Here is a 19,911-nt window from a genome sequence, read left to right on the forward strand (position 1 = left end):
TCTCTGCTCCTAGGCTTGTTAAAGCTTTCCACAGGAGGCCTGGGCCAGGAGGATCCGGAGGATCCTCATAAAAGAGGGGGTACTGTTAGAACCCTCCTGTTTGTTTTTTCCTTCTTGTGTTTTGTGGTCACGTGACCATCGGCCTTTATATTCCAGCTCCGCCCTTTTGGCTGTGCTGGACTTCAGTGTTTGACTGTTTTTCTAGCCAGGTGCTTCTGTGCCTTTCTCTGTCAGTTCGTTTGGTCCTTCTGGGACCTCTAGTACTTTTTTGTCTGTTTGTCTTTTTGTGTTCTGTAACAATTTCTCTGTTTAGGAGGTGTCCCATTTTTTGTCCCAGTCATTAGTTCTTTTAGGGACCCCTCCCCTTATGGTATAGGTCCTCGTTCAGACTAGCCGAGGACTTAGGCGGGTCTGTTCGCTAGGAACAGGCAGTCCGCTACATCGTAGGGATTCAGCTTAGTTTTACTGTAGGGACAGTTTTCCCTTATCTTTCCTTAGTACATGTTGCAGATCATAACAGTCGGTAGTGATGAGGCATTAATTCAATACAGAAAATTAAATAAATTCTGTAAAAACCAAATCAAGGCAGCAAAGATTGAGACAGAGAGACTCATTGCCAGAGAAAGTAAAAATAATCTCAAAATATTCTTTAACTACATAAATAGTAAAAAACTAAAAAATGATAGCGTTGGCCCCCTTAAAAATAGTCTGGGTGAAATGGTGGATGAGGATGAGGAAAAAGCCAATATGCTAAATGATTTTTTTTCAACAGTATTTACACAAGAAAATCGCATGACAGATAACATGATTAGTGATGACAAAAATTCTCCATTAAATGTCACTTGCTTAACCCAGCAGGAAGTCTGGCGGCATCTAAAAATCACTAAAGTTGACAAATCCCCGGGCCCGGATGGGATATACCCACGAGTACTGCAGGAATTAAGTAACGTCATAGATAGACCATTATTTTTAATCTTTAAAGATTCCATAATAACAGGGTCTGTACCACAGGACTGGTCTATTTGGGTGCTCTGAAGAAAAGAGTAATCTCAATAGCAAAAAGAACTTCGGCACTCCATACATGAAAATATAAGAAATATTGTATCTAGACTAATGTCACTTTGAAAAATGAAGGTTTTTTGCGCATAATTTGGCCAATTTATGTGTGCCCATCAACCACGACAAGGTCACCTTCGTATGATGGGAAACTACGCTACGCTACCACTGGATATGCCACTCTTGGGCTGTAAGCCTGTATGGACAATATGTCTCTGCTTGGGCTTTTAACCTACAATGTATGGGCTGGTAGAGCTAGTTAAAACCACCTGTGACTGAATGGGAGGGACACATGGTCAGAAAAAAGGCTGTCAAACTTCTAATAGTGTGAACACGTACCTGCTGCAATGCTCCAGGAGCGGGATCCCAAAAATGATTAATAGAAAAAAGAGAGGGGTCGCTCACTGGTCTATTCGGGTGCTCTGAAGAAAAAAGTAATCTCAATTGCAAAAAGAACTTCGGCACTCCATACATGAAAATATAAGAAATATTGTATCTGGACTAATGTCACTTTGAAAAATGAAGGTTTTTTGCGCATAATTTGGCCAATTTATGTGTGCCCATCAACCACGACAAGGTCACCTTCGTATGATGGGAAACTACGCTATGCTACCACTGGATATGCCACTCTTGGGCTGTAAGCCTGTATGGACAATATGTCTCTGCTTGGGCTTTTAACCTACAATGTATGGGCTGGTAGAGCTAGTTAAAACCACCTGTGACTGAATGGGAGGGACACATGGTCAGAAAAAAGGCTGTCAAACTTCTAATAGTGTGAACACGTACCTGCTGCAATGCTCCAGGAGCGGGATCCCAAAAATGATTAATAGAAAAAAGAGAGGGGTCGCTCACTGGTCTATTCGGGTGCTCTGAAGAAAAGAGTAATCTCAATAGCAAAAAGAACTTCGGCACTCCATACATGAAAATATAAGAAATATTGTATCTAGACTAATGTCACTTTGAAAAATGAAGGTTTTTTGCGCATAATTTGGCCAATTTATGTGTGCCCATCAACCACGACAAGGTCACCTTCGTATGATGGGAAACTACGCTATGCTACCACTGGATATGCCACTCTTGGGCTGTAAGCCTATATGGACAATATGTCTCTGCTTGGGCTTTTAACCTACAATGTATGGGCTGGTAGAGCTAGTTAAAACCACCTGTGACTGAATGGGAGGGACACATGGTCAGAAAAAAGGCTGTCAAACTTCTAATAGTGTGAACACGTACCTGCTGCAATGCTCCAGGAGCGGGATCCCAAAAATGATTAATAGAAAAAAGAGAGGGGTCGCTCACTGGTCTATTCGGGTGCTCTGAAGAAAAGAGTAATCTCAATAGCAAAAAGAACTTCGGCACTCCATACATGAAAATATAAGAAATATTGTATCTAGACTAATGTCACTTTGAAAAATGAAGGTTTTTTACGCATAATTTGGCCAATTTATGTGTGCCCATCAACCATGACAAGGTCACCTTCGTATGATGGGAAACTACGCTATGCTACCACTGGATATGCCACTCTTGGGCTGTAAGCCTGTATGGACAATATGTCTCTGCTTGGGCTTTTAACCTACAATGTATGGGCTGGTAGAGCTAGTTAAAACCACCTGTGACTGAATGGGAGGGACACATGGTCAGAAAAAAGGCTGTCAAACTTCTAATAGTGTGAACACGTACCTGCTGCAATGCTCCAGGAGCGGGATCCCAAAAATATTTCTTATATTTTCATGTATGGAGTGCCGAAGTTCTTTTTGCTATTGAGATTACTCTTTTCTTCAGAGCACCCGAATAGACCAGTGAGCGACCCCTCTCTTTTTTCTATTAATCATTTTTGGGATCCCGCTCCTGGAGCATTGCAGCAGGTACGTGTTCACACTATTAGAAGTTTGACAGCCTTTTTTCTGACCATGTGTCCCTCCCATTCAGTCACAGGTGGTTTTAACTAGCTCTACCAGCCCATACATTGTAGGTTAAAAGCCCAAGCAGAGACATATTGTCCATATAGGCTTACAGCCCAAGAGTGGCATATCCAGTGGTAGCATAGCGTAGTTTCCCATCATACGAAGGTGACCTTGTCGTGGTTGATGGGCACACATAAATTGGCCAAATTATGCGCAAAAAACCTTCATTTTTCAAAGTGACATTAGTCTAGATACAATATTTCTTATATTTTCATGTATGGAGTGCCGAAGTTCTTTTTGCTATTGAGATTACTCTTTTCTTCAGAGCACCCGAATAGACCAGTGAGCGACCCCTCTCTTTTTTCTATTAATCATTTTTGGGATCCCGCTCCTGGAGCATTGCAGCAGGTACGTGTTCACACTATTAGAAGTTTGACAGCCCTTTTTCTGACCATGTGTCCCTCCCATTCAGTCACAGGTGGTTTTAACTTGCTCTACCAGCCCATACATTGTAGGTTAAAAGCCCAAGCAGAGACATATTGTCCATACAGGCTTACAGCCCAAGAGTGGCATATCCAGTGGTAGCATAGCGTAGTTTCCCATCATACGAAGGTGACCTTGTCGTGGTTGATGGGCACACATAAATTGGCCAAATTATGCGCAAAAAACCTTCATTTTTCAAAGTGACAATAGTCTAGATACAATATTTCTTATATTTTCATGTATGGAGTGCCGAAGTTCTTTTTGCTATTGAGATTACTCTTTTCTTCAGAGCACCCGAATAGACCAGTGAGCGACCCCTCTCTTTTTTCTATTAATCATTTTTGGGATCCCGCTCCTGGAGCATTGCAGCAGGTACGTGTTCACACTATTAGAAGTTTGACAGCCTTTTTTCTGACCATGTGTCCCTCCCATTCAGTCACAGGTGGTTTTAACTAGCTCTACCAGCCCATACATTGTAGGTTAAAAGCCCAAGCAGAGACATATTGTCCATACAGGCTTACAGCCCAAGAGTGGCATATCCAGTGGTAGCATAGCGTAGTTTCCCATCATACGAAGGTGACCTTGTCGTGGTTGATGGGCACACATAAATTGGCCAAATTATGCGCAAAAAACCTTCATTTTTCAAAGTGACATTAGTCTAGATACAATATTTCTTATATTTTCATGTATGGAGTGCCGAAGTTCTTTTTGCTATTGAGATTACTCTTTTCTTCAGAGCACCCGAATAGACCAGTGAGCGACCCCTCTCTTTTTTCTATTAATCATTTTTGGGATCCCGCTCCTGGAGCATTGCAGCAGGTACGTGTTCACACTATTAGAAGTTTGACAGCCTTTTTTCTGACCATGTGTCCCTCCCATTCAGTCACAGGTGGTTTTAACTAGCTCTACCAGCCCATGCATTGTAGGTTAAAAGCCCAAGCAGAGACATATTGTCCATACAGGCTTACAGCCCAAGAGTGGCATATCCAGTGGTAGCATAGCGTAGTTTCCCATCATACGAAGGTGACCTTGTCGTGGTTGATGGGCACACATAAATTGGCCAAATTATGCGCAAAAAACCTTCATTTTTCAAAGTGACATTAGTCTAGATACAATATTTCTTATATTTTCATGTATGGAGTGCCGAAGTTCTTTTTGCTATTGTACCACAGGACTGGCGTATAGCAAATGTGGTGCCAATGTTCAAAAAGGGGACAAAAACTGAACTTGGAAATTGTAGGCCAGTAAGCTTAACCTCTACTGTGGGTAAAATCCTGGAGGGTTTCCTAACAGATGCTATACTAGAGTATCTGAAGAAGAATAACCTCACGACCCAATATCAACATGGGTTTACGAGGGACCGTTCCTGTCAGACTAATCTGATCATTTTTTATGAGGAGGCAAGTTCGGGACTGGACCAAGGAAATGCAGTGGATGTTGTGTATATGGACTTTTCAAAAGCTTTTGATACGGTTCCACACAAAAGGTTGATACATAAAATGAGAACAATGGGGATAGGGGAAAATATATGTATGTGGGTTAAGAACTGGCTTAGTGATAGGAAACTGTGGCGCCCTGCTACGCACTGGTGCTAAAGAACCCAGAAGGGTGCATGGATGGACTTCTCCACAAGAGGCCCTCACACATTCACACACCTCCACCCTACCACCTCAGACCAGCAGAGGGATCCCGTCAGGGATATACATAGGGAGGGTGGAGCTAGGCAGCTCAGATTAGAGTTCTAGTTTCAGATTAGTGTTCAGATACAGAGCGGAACACAGCTCAGAATTGAGCAGAGAGTGTGCTGATGCTCAGAGAGCAGAGAAGAGGCAGCGAGCTGGCTGCTTTGCTTAGGCGAGCCAAGGCCTACAGCACGTTTGAAAGCCTAGTGAGGGCCTTGGGTGGGCCGAAGGCAGAGAGAAGAAGGAAGAAGTAGCAAGGGGGCAGAGGAGCATCCCAGGCTCACCCCGATATATATACCGGACACCGGGTCTGCACCTACAGGGACCCTTTATTCCCAGTAGGAACCACCGGAACCCCTGGAGGACTACAGGTCCCAGGTTCACCAAACGCTGACTACAGTACCAGGGCTAGGAGTCACGGAGGTCCCAGCGTCCAGGGAGAGTGATCTCCAAAGAGAAGGCCCTATCTGTTATGTTCTGCTACCAAAGCTAAGGAAAGAGAGGAGATCTGTCCCTACTATAGGACTCAGCTGAATCCCTACGATGTAACAGGGAACCTGATCCTGCGATCAGACCTGCTAAAGTCCTAATCTAGTCTGTACGGAGACCTATAGATGTGGGGAGGGAATCCCTACAAGTACTAAGGACTGGGAGGAATATGGGACACCTCCTAACAGAAATAGTAGCAGACAGACGAACAAACAAAATAGATAGAACATAGAGGTCCGTAGACCAAGCAAACTAACAGAGCTAGATACAGAGCACAGGCTAGCTAGAAAGTAGATATACAATGAAGTCCAGCAAAGCCAGAAGGGCGGAGCAGGATTAAATAGGCCAACAAGGTCATGTGACCAGCAAAGGAAAAAAAACCTAACAGCAAGGTTCTAACAGTACCCCCCCTTCTAAGAGGATCCTCCGGATCCCCTAGGACCAGGCTTATCAGGAAATCTCCTGTGAAACGCTCTGATAAGTCTGGACGCGGAAACATCATCTGACCTCACCCAAGAATTATCCTCGGGTCCGAAACCTTTCCAGGCCACAAGATACTGCAAACTACCTCTATACCGTCTAGAGTCAAGGATGCGAGAAATTTCATATTCCCCGTCCTCCACCACCGGAGGAACAGAGGCAGAGGCGTCACCATCCGACACAACAGCTTTTTTTAACAGAGAGACATGAAAGACCGGATTAATTCTCCAGGAGGTAGGAACCTCCAACCTAACAGCAGATTGGTTGACAACCTGAAGCACCTTAAAGGGCCCTACAAACTTGGGACCCAATTTCTTAGAAGGAATCCTCAACCGCAGATTCCTAGAGGACAACCAAACCATGTCACCAACAGCGAACAAAACCTCCTGTCGTTTCCTATCAAAGTAGTCTTTAGATTTTCTGTTGGCCTCCTGAAGATTACCACGCACATCCGTCCAAACTCTTTCCAAATCACCGGAAAAATTCTCCTCCTCAGGCACGGCAGATCCCAACTTGGAGAACGACCCAAACGACGGATGTCTCCCAGAACAACAAAAAAAAGGCGAACAACCAGCAGAAGAAAGATACACAGCTCAGCAGACAGTATCACACAGTATAAGATTAGATACACTGCTCAGCAGACTATCACACAGCATAGGATTAGATACACGGCTCAACAGACAGTATCGCACAGGAGGGGATTAGATACACAGCTCAGCAGACAGTATCACACAGGAGGGGATTAGATACACAGCTCAACAGACAGTATCACACAGGAGAGGATTAGATACACAGCTCAGCAGACAGTATCACACAGTATAAGATTAGATACACTGCTCAGCAGACTATCACACAGCATAGGATTAGATACACGGCTCAACAGACAGTATCGCACAGGAGGGGATTAGATACACAGCTCAGCAGACAGTATCACACAGGAGGGGATTAGATACACAGCTCAACAGACAGTATCACACAGGAGAGGATTAGATACACAGCTCAGCAGACAGTATCACACAGGAGGGGATTAGATACACAGCTCAGGAGACAGTATCACACAGGAAAGGATTAGACACACTACTCAGCAGACAGTATCACACAGGAGAGGATTAGATACACAGCTCAGCAGACAGTATCGCACAGGAAAGGATTAGACACACTACTCAGCAGACGGTATCGCACAGGAGAGGATTAGATACACGGCTCAGCAGACAGTACCGCACAGGAGAGGATTAGATACACAGCTCAGCAGACAGTATCACACAGGAAAGGATTAGATACATAGCTCAGCAGACGGTATCACACAGGACAGGATTAGATGCACAGCTCAGCAGACAGTATCACACAGGAGAGGATTAGATGCACAGCTCAGCAGATGGTATCACACAGGATAGGATTAGATACACAGCTCAGCTGACAGTATCACATAGGACAGGATTAGATACACAGTTCATCAGACAGTATCACACAGGAGTGGATTAGATACACGGCTCAGCAGACAGTATCGCACAAGGCGGGATTAGATATATGACACAGCAGACAGTATCACACCGGAGAGGATTAGATACACAGCTCAGCTGACAGTATCACATAGGACAGGATTAGATACACAGTTCATCAGACATTATCACACAGGAGAGGATTAGATACACAGCTCAGCAGACAGTAACGCACAGGAGAGGATTAGATACACAGCTCAGCACACAGTATCACACAGGAGAGGATTAGATACACGGCTCAGCAGACAGTATCACACAGGAGAGGATTAGATACACAGGTCAGCAGACAGTATCACACAGGATAGGATTAGATACACTGCTCAGCAGATAGTATTACACAGGATAGGATTAGATACACAGCTCAGCTGACAGTATCACACAGGATAGGATTAGATACACGGCTCAGCAGACATTATCACACAGGAGATGATTAGATACACAGCATAGGATTAGATACACAGCTCAGCAGACAGTATGACACAGCATAGGATTAGATACACTTCTCAGCAGACAGAATCACACAGGAGGGGATTAGATACACAGCTCAGCAGACAGTATCACACAGTATAAGATTAGATACACTGCTCAGCAGACTATCACACAGCATAGGATTAGATACACGGCTCAACAGACAGTATCGCACAGGAGGGGATTAGATACACAGCTCAGCAGACAGTATCACACAGGAGGGGATTAGATACACAGCTCAACAGACAGTATCACACAGGAGAGGATTAGATACACAGCTCAGCAGACAGTATCACACAGTATAAGATTAGATACACTGCTCAGCAGACTATCACACAGCATAGGATTAGATACACGGCTCAACAGACAGTATCGCACAGGAGGGGATTAGATACACAGCTCAGCAGACAGTATCACACAGGAGGGGATTAGATACACAGCTCAACAGACAGTATCACACAGGAGAGGATTAGATACACAGCTCAGCAGACAGTATCACACAGGAGGGGATTAGATACACAGCTCAGGAGACAGTATCACACAGGAAAGGATTAGACACACTACTCAGCAGACAGTATCACACAGGAGAGGATTAGATACACAGCTCAGCAGACAGTATCGCACAGGAAAGGATTAGACACACTACTCAGCAGACGGTATCGCACAGGAGAGGATTAGATACACGGCTCAGCAGACAGTACCGCACAGGAGAGGATTAGATACACAGCTCAGCAGACAGTATCACACAGGAGAGGATTAGATACACAGCTCAGCAGACAGTATCACACAGGAAAGGATTAGATACATAGCTCAGCAGACGGTATCACACAGGACAGGATTAGATGCACAGCTCAGCAGACAGTATCACACAGGAAAGGATTAGATACACAGCTCAGCAGATGGTATCACACAGGATAGGATTAGATACACAGCTCAGCTGACAGTATCACATAGGACAGGATTAGATACACAGTTCATCAGACAGTATCACACAGGAGTGGATTAGATACACGGCTCAGCAGACAGTATCGCACAGGGCGGGATTAGATATATGACACAGCAGACAGTATCACACCGGAGAGGATTAGATACACAGCTCAGCTGACAGTATCACATAGGACAGGATTAGATACACAGTTCATCAGACATTATCACACAGGAGAGGATTAGATACACAGCTCAGCAGACAGTAACGCACAGGAGAGGATTAGATACACAGCTCAGCACACAGTATCACACAGGAGAGGATTAGATACACGGCTCAGCAGACAGTATCACACAGGAGAGGATTAGATACACAGGTCAGCAGACAGTATCACACAGGATAGGATTAGATACACTGCTCAGCAGATAGTATTACACAGGATAGGATTAGATACACAGCTCAGCTGACAGTATCACACAGGATAGGATTAGATACACGGCTCAGCAGACATTATCACACAGGAGATGATTAGATACACAGCATAGGATTAGATACACAGCTCAGCAGACAGTATGACACAGCATAGGATTAGATACACTTCTCAGCAGACAGAATCACACAGGAGGGGATTAGATACACAGCTCAGCAGACAGTATCACAGGATAAGATTAGATACACTGCTCAGCAGACGGTATCACACAGGACAGGTTTAGATATACAGCTCATCAAACAGTATCACACAGGATAGGATAAGATACACATCTCAGCACACAGTATCACACAGGAGAGGATTAGATACACGGCTCAGCAGACAGAGTCACACAGGAGAGGATTAGATACACAGCTCATCAGACAGTATCACACAGGAGAGGATTAGATACACAGCTCAGCAGACAGTATCACACAGGAGAGGAATAGATACACAGCTCAGCAGACAGTATCACACAGGAGAGGATTAGATACACAGTTCAGCTGACAGTATCACACAGGATAGGATTAGATACACAGCTCAGCAGACTGTATCACACAGGAGAGGATTAGAAACACAGTTCATCAGACAGTATCACACAGGAGAGGATTAGATACACAGCTCAGCAGACAGTATCACACAGGAGAGGATTAGATACACAGCTCAGCAGACAGTATCACACAGGAGAGGATTAGAAACACAGTTCATCAGACAGTATCACACAGGAGAGGATTAGATACACAGCTCAGCAGACAGTATCACACAGCATAGGATTAGATACACAGCTCAGCAGACTGTATCACACGGGTGGATTAGATACATGGCTCAGCAGACAGTATCGCACAGGGCGGGATTAGATACACGGCTCAGCAGACAGTATCACACAGGATAGGATTAGATACACAGTTCATCAGACAGTATCACACAGGAGAGGATTAGATACACAGCTCAGCAGACAGTATCACACAGGAGAGGATTAGATACACAGCTCATCAGACAGTATCACACAGGAGAGGATTAGATACACAGCTCAGCACACAGTATCACACAGGAAAGGATTAGATACACAGCTCAGCAGAGAGTATCGCACAGGAGAGGATTAGATACACAGCTCAGCAGCCGGTATCACACAGGAGAGGATTAGATACACTGCTCAGCAGATGGTATCACACAGGAGAGGATTAGATACACGGTTGAGCAGACAGTATCACACAGGGTAGGATTAGAGATACAGCTCAGCAGACAGTATCACACAGCATAGGATTAGATACACAGCTCAGCAGACAGTATCACACAGCATAGGATTAGATACACAGCACAGCAGTCAGTATCACACAGGAGAGTATTAGATACACGGATCAGCAGATGGTATCAAACAGGATGGAATTAGATACACGGCTCAGCAGACAGTATCACACAGGACAGGATTAGATACACAGCTCAGCTGACAATATCACACAGGAGAGGATTAGATACACAGCTCACTTGACAGTATCACACAGTAGAGGATTATATACATGGCTCAGCAGACAATATCACACAGGAGAGGATTAGATACACAGCTCAGCAGGCAGTATCTCACAGGAAAGAATTAGATACACAGCTCAGCAAACATTATCACACAGGAGAGGATTAGATACATAGCTCAGCAGACAGTATCACACAGGAGAGGATTAGATACACAGCTCAGCAGACAGTATCACACAGGAAAGGATTAGATACACAGCTCAGCAGATGGTATCACACAGGATAGGATTAGATACACAACTCAGCTGACAGTATCACACAGCATAGGATTAGATACACCGCTCAGCAGACAGTATCACACAGGGCGGGATTAGATACACGGCTCAGCAGACAGTATCACACAGGATAGGATTAGATACACAGTTCATCAGACAGTATCACACAGGAGTGGATTAGATACACGGCTCAGCAGACAGTATCGCACAGGGCGGGGTTAGATACACAGCTCAGCAGACAGTATCACACAGGAGTGGATTAGATACACGGCTCAGCAGACAGTATCACACAGGATAGGATTAGATACACAGTTCATCAGACAGTATCACACAGGAGTGGATTAGATACACGGCTCAGCAGACAGTATCGCACAGGGCGGGATTAGATACACGGCTCAGCAGACAGTATCACACAGCATAGGATTAGATACACTGCTCAGCAGATAGTATCACACAGGATAGGATTAGATGCACAGCTCAGCAGACAGTATCACACAGGAGAGGATTAGATACACAGCTCAGCAGACAATATCGCACAGGGGAGGATTAGATACATAGCTCAGCGGACTGTATCACACAGGACAGGATTAGATACACAGCTCAGCAGACAGTATCACACAGGAGAGCATTAGATACACAGCTCAGCAGATGGTATCACACAAGATAGAAATTTTAAGCGCAGCAGAGTAACCAGCGCACATACCTGTTAGCTCAGGTGAGTTTAAAAGGCTGCTGTTGATAACAAGGGCATTTGCTAAATAGATGGTGTGTGTGCAACAATATACTGAAAGGTCAATTATATTGTGCAGCTTATCTCACCACCTGTAGTTATTTAGGTGAAAGCTCCAAAATGCTTGCCTAATATGTCTGTTTATCCAAAAGGAAGTAAAAAGGGAGAGCTAGAAAGATAGCATTGCATCACATTACATGGCAATGCAATGCACAGTTGCTGAAGTTGAACCAAAATGAGCTTGTAATCTGGCTTCTGCAACTTTGAACATGAAAAATCCAATGAGGAGAAGAAAAGCAAAGCCAAAGAGTCCATCCCAAAATCCGACAAACAAGCAAAATGAACAAAAAACATTGAATTCAATTCTTTCTGATTTTAGAAACTGCATTAAAGAAGGGGTGCACCGGTCCTGGAGATACTGCAATACCAGGTCAATGCGTGGAGTGGACAGAGCAAGCTCTTTTTCCATCTCCCTGTTCTAAAAATCCATTTAATATATGGTCCCCAGATAGGGGACGTATCAGATATTAAACTGATAAGAACAGATACTACACTTGATCTTAGCCAAAAGGCCGAGAAGCGATAACCAGAATTGGTTTCAAACTACGGAGCCACCCAAGGATCCTGAAAAGTCCATTTGTGGAGATGAGCTCCTGGACTCCCGTTAAGAAGACATGTTGTCAACCTCTAGATCCCTTACATGCCTGCACTTTTCGGCTTGCTGCTGCTGCAATCCACGCGTTTTAGATCTGCATAACTCCACCTCTTTAAACACAGCACCTTCACCCCCTGCTGTTCCCACCCGCCTCAACACCGTTGGAAGGGAGGAGAACCAATTAAGGCGGGGGGTGGGGTGGAACGAGCAGCTGTCTACCCTTAGCAGGAGGGCTCCTGATTACATACCTCTCCTGCTGCTGCTGCTGGCTGTCCAGCAGCAGACTGAAGGTGGCTGCTGCTGTGCACAGGTATATAAAGGCTCAGAGCCTATTATGACACGCGCAGCCAGCGTTCCATTGCCACATTCCATCTACTGCAGGCAGGATACCTGGCTGGCTGAATGTCGCTGAGAAGCTCACAGAGACCGCCATAAGCAACAGTTTAACAGAATGCCACAGACTAATCAACCAAACTTTTTGGGTTGGGTTCTCTTTTATAGTCTGCAGGCATTAAATGAAAGAAGTCAGTGTTCCAGCAGAAGGAGACAACGTTTCAGAAAAGGCATTGTAGCAAACCAAAAAAGAAATTTTAAGCGCAGCAGAGTAACCAGCGCACATACCTGTTAGCTCAGGTGAGTTTAAAAGGCTGCTGTTGATAACAAGGGCATTTGCTAAATAGATGGTGTGTGTGCAACAATATACTGAAAGGTCAATTATATTGTGCAGCTTATCTCACCACCTGTAGTTATTTAGGTGAAAGCTCCAAAATGCTTGCCTAATATGTCTGTTTATCCAAAAGGAAGTAAAAAGGGAGAGCTAGAAAGATAGCATTGCATCACATTACATGGCAATGCAATGCACAGTTGCTGAAGTTGAACCAAAATGAGCTTGTAATCTGGCTTCTGCAACTTTGAACATGAAAAATCCAATGAGGAGAAGAAAAGCAAAGCCAAAGAGTCCATCCCAAAATCCGACAAACAAGCAAAATGAACAAAAAACATTGAATTCAATTCTTTCTGATTTTAGAAACTGCATTAAAGAAGGGGTGCACCGGTCCTGGAGATACTGCAATACCAGGTCAATGCGTGGAGTGGACAGAGCAAGCTCTTTTTCCATCTCCCTGTTCTAAAAATCCATTTAATATATGGTCCCCAGATAGGGGACGTATCAGATATTAAACTGATAAGAACAGATTTTTTTTTTTTTTTTTTTGATTGAATATATCTTTTATTAGCACAAAAAATAAGTTAACAGACAGTGTACAGTGCCGCAGCCCAGTACACACAGAATTCTACATCATATTTACATAGCATGAGGATACGACGCACTAACTAGACACATCGCACCCCTATGCTACACAAAACACTCAATCTGAAAGAAAAAGCATGTCAATCAATACAGTACGACGAACCGTGATAAGGGATAGGGATTGGGAAAAAGGGGATGGGGAGGGGAAAATCACAGGCCCGAAGCTTTATTGAAAGACAAGACACATAAGGGGAGAGGGGGAGGAGGGGTTTAGTCCTCATCCTCGTCCTCCGGACCGTCCATGATGGAATAGTCTCTGAGCAGGCTGTGGATCAGCCTGCGGCAGTCCTGGATGGACATCCTCTCCCTCCTCAAGATGAGCCGGTTCCTGGCGACCCAAACGGCATTCTTGAAGCAGTTCATAAGGCGCCAAGCCTCCTGGATGGCTCCGACGGTATGAACCCCAGGGAATAGTCCATAAAGCACAGAATGGTGCGATAGGCTCGCCCTGGGGACAGAGTTCCTCAGGTCGTCCTCAAGTGCAGTCAATAGGCGCTGTGCAAATCCGCAGTCCCAAAAAGTGTGCAAAGATGTTTCCTCCACGAAGGGGCACCTTGGGCAGTACCGGGTCTTGCACAGGTTCCGGGCATGCATGAATGACCGGACGGGCAGTCCGCCCTGAATCGCCATCCACGACAAGTCCTTGTGCCCGTTGGTCAGCCTGTCAGACGACACATTTGTCCACACAGTCTCCAGCGTGTCCTGGTGAAGTCCTGTGATGTTCTCCACGTCATCCTTGGCTCTGATTAGCTTGTGGATAGTTTTGGGCTTCCACAATTCGGGCTTGAGTCCCTCCAGTTGATGCTCCCCCACAAATCGAACGACGTCTCCGTAGAACCATGGCGTCGTCCAGTTGTAGGGGAAGGAGCTGTCCCACTTGTCCCAGCCGAGTCGCCTCCAAAGAGGAAGCAGGAAGAAGTGAGACATGGACCTGCCCGCGGAGCCATTCTTGACTTGCAAAGTCCGGCGGACACAATCACACACAAAAGAGGATCGCAGGAAGGTGGGGATATCTGGAACGCCCTTCCCACCCTTGCGAGGCTCCTTGTACATGACGGCCCGCCTGACTCTGTCCATCTTGGATCCCCAGACAAAGTGAAACACTGTCTTGGTAATGGCCCTGCACACAGTGACGTGTGGGGGCCAGGCCTGCGCCGTGTACTGCAAGACGGGCAGGACCTCATTACGCAGGACGAGTGCCTTACCCTCACAAGTGAGGTGTCTGAGGCTCCAGAGTCCGATCCGTTGCTTCACCTTGGCCAAGCGTTCTTGCCAGGACTTGATGGCCGCTCCTTCCTTCCCGAACCAGACTCCCAGCACCTTGAGGAAATCCGGTTGAATGTTGAAGGGGAAGGGGGCAGAGGAGGCCGGCTGCCAATCCCCGAAGAGCATGGCTTCCGACTTCCTGCAGTTGACTTTGGCCCCTGAAGCCCGGCCGAACCTCTCACACGTCTGGACGAGGGCGTCGACTGAACCACGATCAGCGCAGAAGACGGTGACGTCGTCCATGTAGAGCGAGCACTTGACCTCGTGTCGTCCCCGACCCGGTGCGGTGATCCCTCTGATCTCTCCATTCTGCCGGATAGCCTCTGCGAAGAGTTCTATAACACAAACAAAAAGAAGAGGTGATAGAGGGCAGCCTTGTCTGACCCCAGAGAGGACAGGGAAGGGGTCAGTCTTCCAGCCGTTCACCAACACCGAGCTGTGGATATCAAAATACATCAGACGGACATACGAACAAAACATGTTACCCAAACCTAACCGGTGCAGAGCTCGGCCCATGAACTCGTGGGAAACCCGGTCGAAGGCCTTCTCCTGATCCAAGGAGACCAGGGCCGCGTGTGCGCGGCGGACCTTGATGTACTCGACCGTGTCCCGCACGAGAGCGAGGCTGTCTGCGATGCGACGTCCAGGGATGCCGCAGGTCTGGTCCGGGTGGATGATCCGTCCGATGACCGTCTTAAGTCGTGTCGCCATCGTCTTGGCCAGGATCTTGTAGTCCACGTTGAGCAGAGTGATGGGACGCCAATTCCTCAGGTCGCACCTCTCTCCCTTCCGCTTGTACAGGATCGTGACCATTCCTTCCCTCAAAGATGGAGGCATTCTACCCTCCACCACCATCTCCTCGTACAGGTCCAACAGGTCCGGACAGATGAGGTCTCCCAGCGCTACATAGAGCTCCGCTGGAAGACCATCACTGCCCGGGGTCCTGCCGGTCCTAAAGGATTTAGCGGCAGAGAGCAATTCGCCCACCATCAGAGGTTTGTCCAAGGCTGCCGTGCCTGCAGGATCAAGATGGTTAGTGATACCTGACAGGAACTTATCAGCAGCGTCGGGGTCGGTAGTCTTGTGGGAGTAGAGTTCGCTGTAGAAGTCGCTGACGACCCTCATCACGTCCTCCTTCCCACGTCGCATGTTTCCGCTCTCGTCTCGCAGCTCGTTCAGGGGCGTGTGACCGGCATGAAGTTTCCTGAAAAAGAATGAGTTACATTTCTCACCCTTCTCCAGATTCTCCACTTTGGAACGGAAGACGATTCGCTTGGACTCCTCCTCAAAGTGCCTTTTCAGGCTCTTCTTGGTCTCCTCCAGCTCCTCCCTCACGTCCCAGCCGCAGTGAAGAAGGTCCTGCAGCGACCGCAGCTCGCGCTGCAGCCCTCTGAAGTCCCTCCTCTTCTCACACGCCTGTTGTCGACCCTTGGCCTGAAAGAAACAGCGAAACTCAAGTTTAACATATTCCCACCAATCAGAGACTGTTTGGAAGCTACCCTTGTAGGACTGCCACATTGCGTAGGCTGCTCTCAGCTCCTCCACGACTTCATCCTGAGCCAGCAGAGCACAATTCAGCTTCCAGGAGCCGGGGCCGGACGGAAAACCGTCGCCGAGGACACCTTGTAAGTGAATGGCTCTGTGGTCGGAGAAGAAGCAGGAGACCATCGAGTGCCTACTCTGCCTGACTGCCCGAGAGGTGAACACAAAGTCAATCCTGGAGCGGAGTGAGCCATCGGGTCGGCTCCACGAATAGTTCGTGGAGCCTCTCCCCATGGAGCCCACCACGTCCTGAAGAGAGGCCTCGGTTACCATCTCGATGAGCAGCTTGGACGTGATGTCCAACTTGGCAGATGTGCCAGAACTACGACCATCCTCCTCGATGGGGCAGTTGAAATCCCCGGCCATCACTAAGGTCCTGGTGGTGGCAAGCTGAAGCCGCAGGGTCTGGAAAAGCTCCAAACGCTCATTCTTCAGTGGGGACGCATACACGTTGATGAACCTGACAGGTTCTCCCGCCCAGTTGCCATCTACAACAAGAGCCCTGCCGCAGATGAGCTCCTGGACGGACTCAAGCGTGAATGCGCCCCCCCTGATCAGAATTGCGACCCCCGCAGACTTGCAGTCACCCCCACCGGACCAGTAGGATGGACCGTGGGACCACTCCCTGGCCAGATGTTTGAAGGACCTAGAGGAGGGAAGGGAACATTCCTGCAACATATAAACATCACACAACTGGGAAGTAAGGAAGGCATAAATAGTCTGACGTCTGAACTTGTCCTTGATGCTCCTGACATTAATGGAAAATAAGTTAATATTAGCCATCATGTAGGGAAAAAAGAAAAAGTTAGCGCAGGCAATACACCTTAGTTACCACTCCGGTCGGGTGGTCCCTCGTCGGTGTTGACTGCTGGTGACGGGATCACCAGCAGGCCCTCTTCCTCCATCTGGTCAAGCAGCGCGGCCTCGATCTCGGCGACCACCAGTTCCTCCTCTTCTGGCTCGGCCACCAGGGTCTCAACCATGTGCTCCATCTCTTCTGGCTCAGGGAGGGTATCCTCCTTTTCGCCTACGAAATCCAGAATCTTCTTTTTGGAGGATTCAGTAGCAGGGCTGTCCTCCACCTTCCTCTTTCCCCGGGTTGGAACTGGGGAGACAAGAAGGGGAAAATCCTCCTCGGAATAGATAGCGGCGGGTGGAGGAAAGGTTAATTCCACCGCTACCATGGTCTGGGGAGGGAGAGTGGCTGCCGGGGCAGGGGAAAGGACACCTGCTGAGGAGTAGGGGAAGGAGGAAGAGGAAGTGGAATCCTCAGCAGGGGTGGCCGGGGTGGGGGGGGATTGGACGGGGGTGGCAGGGGGAGGGATCGAGAGAGGGGTGACAGAACTCTTACCCTCCTTTGACTTTTTCTTCTGCTTCGGAGCTGCTGGGACCGTCGCTGGGGCTTTGGCCACCGACTCCTTGACCGCTTTGGCCTTGGTCGTCTCGGCCTTGGCCGCTGGGGCCTTGGTCGTCGCGTCCTTGAACTTCACAGGCCTGGTCATCGGGTCCTTGTCCTCCGTAGCTGGGGTCGTCGCAACCACCGATGCCCAGGATCTCTCACGCTTGGGGCAATCCTTGTACAGATGAGCCGCCAGCCCACACAGGTTGCAGGACGTCTTCTTCGGGCAGTCCTTCGAGCTGTGTCCCGTCACTCGACAAATCCTGCAGGCATCCTCCTTGCAGTCCTTCATCTCGTGGCCGTTCTTGCCGCATCTCCTGCAGTTCCGCGGCATGTCCGGGTAATAGATGAGGCCGTAGGAGTTGCCCAGGGAGAATGTCGGGGGCAGGTGCCGAAGTCCGTCTGAGTACGCCAGGTCCCTGTGAAGTCTAACGGTCACCGACCACTTACCTGTCCAGAAGCCGAGTCCATTCAGGATGTGAGAAGGTTCCTTCACAACCAAACAGAAGCGTCTCAGGAAGGTACAGATGTCTTGGCCTGGGGTGTGCGGGTTGCGCATGGAGACCGTGATCCTCCTTTCGTCCCTCTGGATAGGGCAGCTACCTGTAAAGGCAAAGAAAGAATTATCTGGTCCTTTTGCGCTTACCATTTCCCAGAACCTCCTGCAGGTGTTCACAGTGGCGAAGGTGACGAAGAAGATCCCCGTCAAGAAGGTCTGGATGCTGAGGGTGTCCGACCTGGAGAAGCCTCGATCCAGCAGCATCTTCTGGCAGAACACGTCCGAGGACATGTCCGGCACCCTCCCATCCACTTCCTTCAGCTTCAGGGCCACCGTCTGCCGCATCCATGGCTCCAGGGCTGGAGCTTCGTGGCGGGGCTTCTGGGGTCCCTTCTGCTGGCCAGTCGTGGAGGCAGAGTCCTTGGGGTCAGAATCGGCTCCTGGCTGGGCCCTCCTGGCTGTCCCCTGCTCCAGGCTCTTCTTTTCGGCCTTCCTCGCAGCGCTTGCCATGGCTTTCCTCCTGCAGTTACTTCTTGGAGCTGGATCTGGAACTTTTCCCGGAATGGGTGGAGCTATGCAGATTCTTCTCCCGTCGTGTTCTGGACAAATTCCCCGAAAGGTCTTTGTCTCGATGATTTTCTTCCTCGAAGATTCCACAGGACAGCCCGATTCTTCTCCGAGTCTTCGTCTTCTTCTGGATTCTTTAGAGCTTCTTCCTCCCACCGATATCCGCCTTCCTTCTCCGATGTCAGCTGGGCTCCGAAGCTCTTCTCCTTCCGAGTTCGATCGCTCTCGTCAAGTGTAGATCATTGCTCTTGTGTTCTTATAAGAACAGATACTACACTTGATCTTAGCCAAAAGGCCGAGAAGCGATAACCAGAATTGGTTTCAAACTACGGAGCCACCCAAGGATCCTGAAAAGTCCATTTGTGGAGATGAGCTCCTGGACCCCGTTAAGAAGACATGTTGTCAACCTCTAGATCCCTTACATGCCTGCACTTTTCGGCTTGCTGCTGCTGCAATCCACGCGTTTTAGATCTGCATAACTCCACCTCTTTAAACACAGCACCTTCACCCCCTGCTGTTCCCACCCGCCTCAACACCGTTGGAAGGGAGGAGAACCAATTAAGGCGGGGGGTGGGGTGGAACGAGCAGCTGTCTACCCTTAGCAGGAGGGCTCCTGATTACATACCTCTCCTGCTGCTGCTGCTGCTGGCTGTCCAGCAGCAGACTGAAGGTGGCTGCTGCTGTGCACAGGTATATAAAGGCTCAGAGCCTATTATGACACGCGCAGCCAGCGTTCCATTGCCACAT

General features: G+C 47.9%; 1 non-coding gene and 2 pseudogenes across 1 annotated transcript; all 3 read right to left on the reverse strand.

Moving 5' to 3' along the window:
• Positions 1 to 12,320: 12,320 nt before the first annotated feature.
• LOC141213856 (U2 spliceosomal RNA) lies at positions 12,321 to 12,511 on the reverse strand. Its single transcript, XR_012283191.1, has one exon. It is a non-coding gene; the product is annotated as a U2 spliceosomal RNA (small nuclear RNA).
• Positions 12,512 to 13,623: 1,112 nt separating this feature from the next.
• LOC141214099 (U2 spliceosomal RNA) lies at positions 13,624 to 13,829 on the reverse strand (annotated as a pseudogene).
• A 5,552-nt stretch (positions 13,830 to 19,381) lies between these two features.
• LOC141214135 (U2 spliceosomal RNA) lies at positions 19,382 to 19,471 on the reverse strand (annotated as a pseudogene).
• Positions 19,472 to 19,911: the final 440 nt, after the last annotated feature.

This window comes from Phyllobates terribilis, unplaced genomic scaffold (assembly GCF_046119375.1).
Source record: "Phyllobates terribilis strain yellow unplaced genomic scaffold, ASM4611937v1 Scaffold_213__1_contigs__length_3403324, whole genome shotgun sequence".
Classification (NCBI taxonomy): Eukaryota; Metazoa; Chordata; class Amphibia; order Anura; family Dendrobatidae; genus Phyllobates; species Phyllobates terribilis.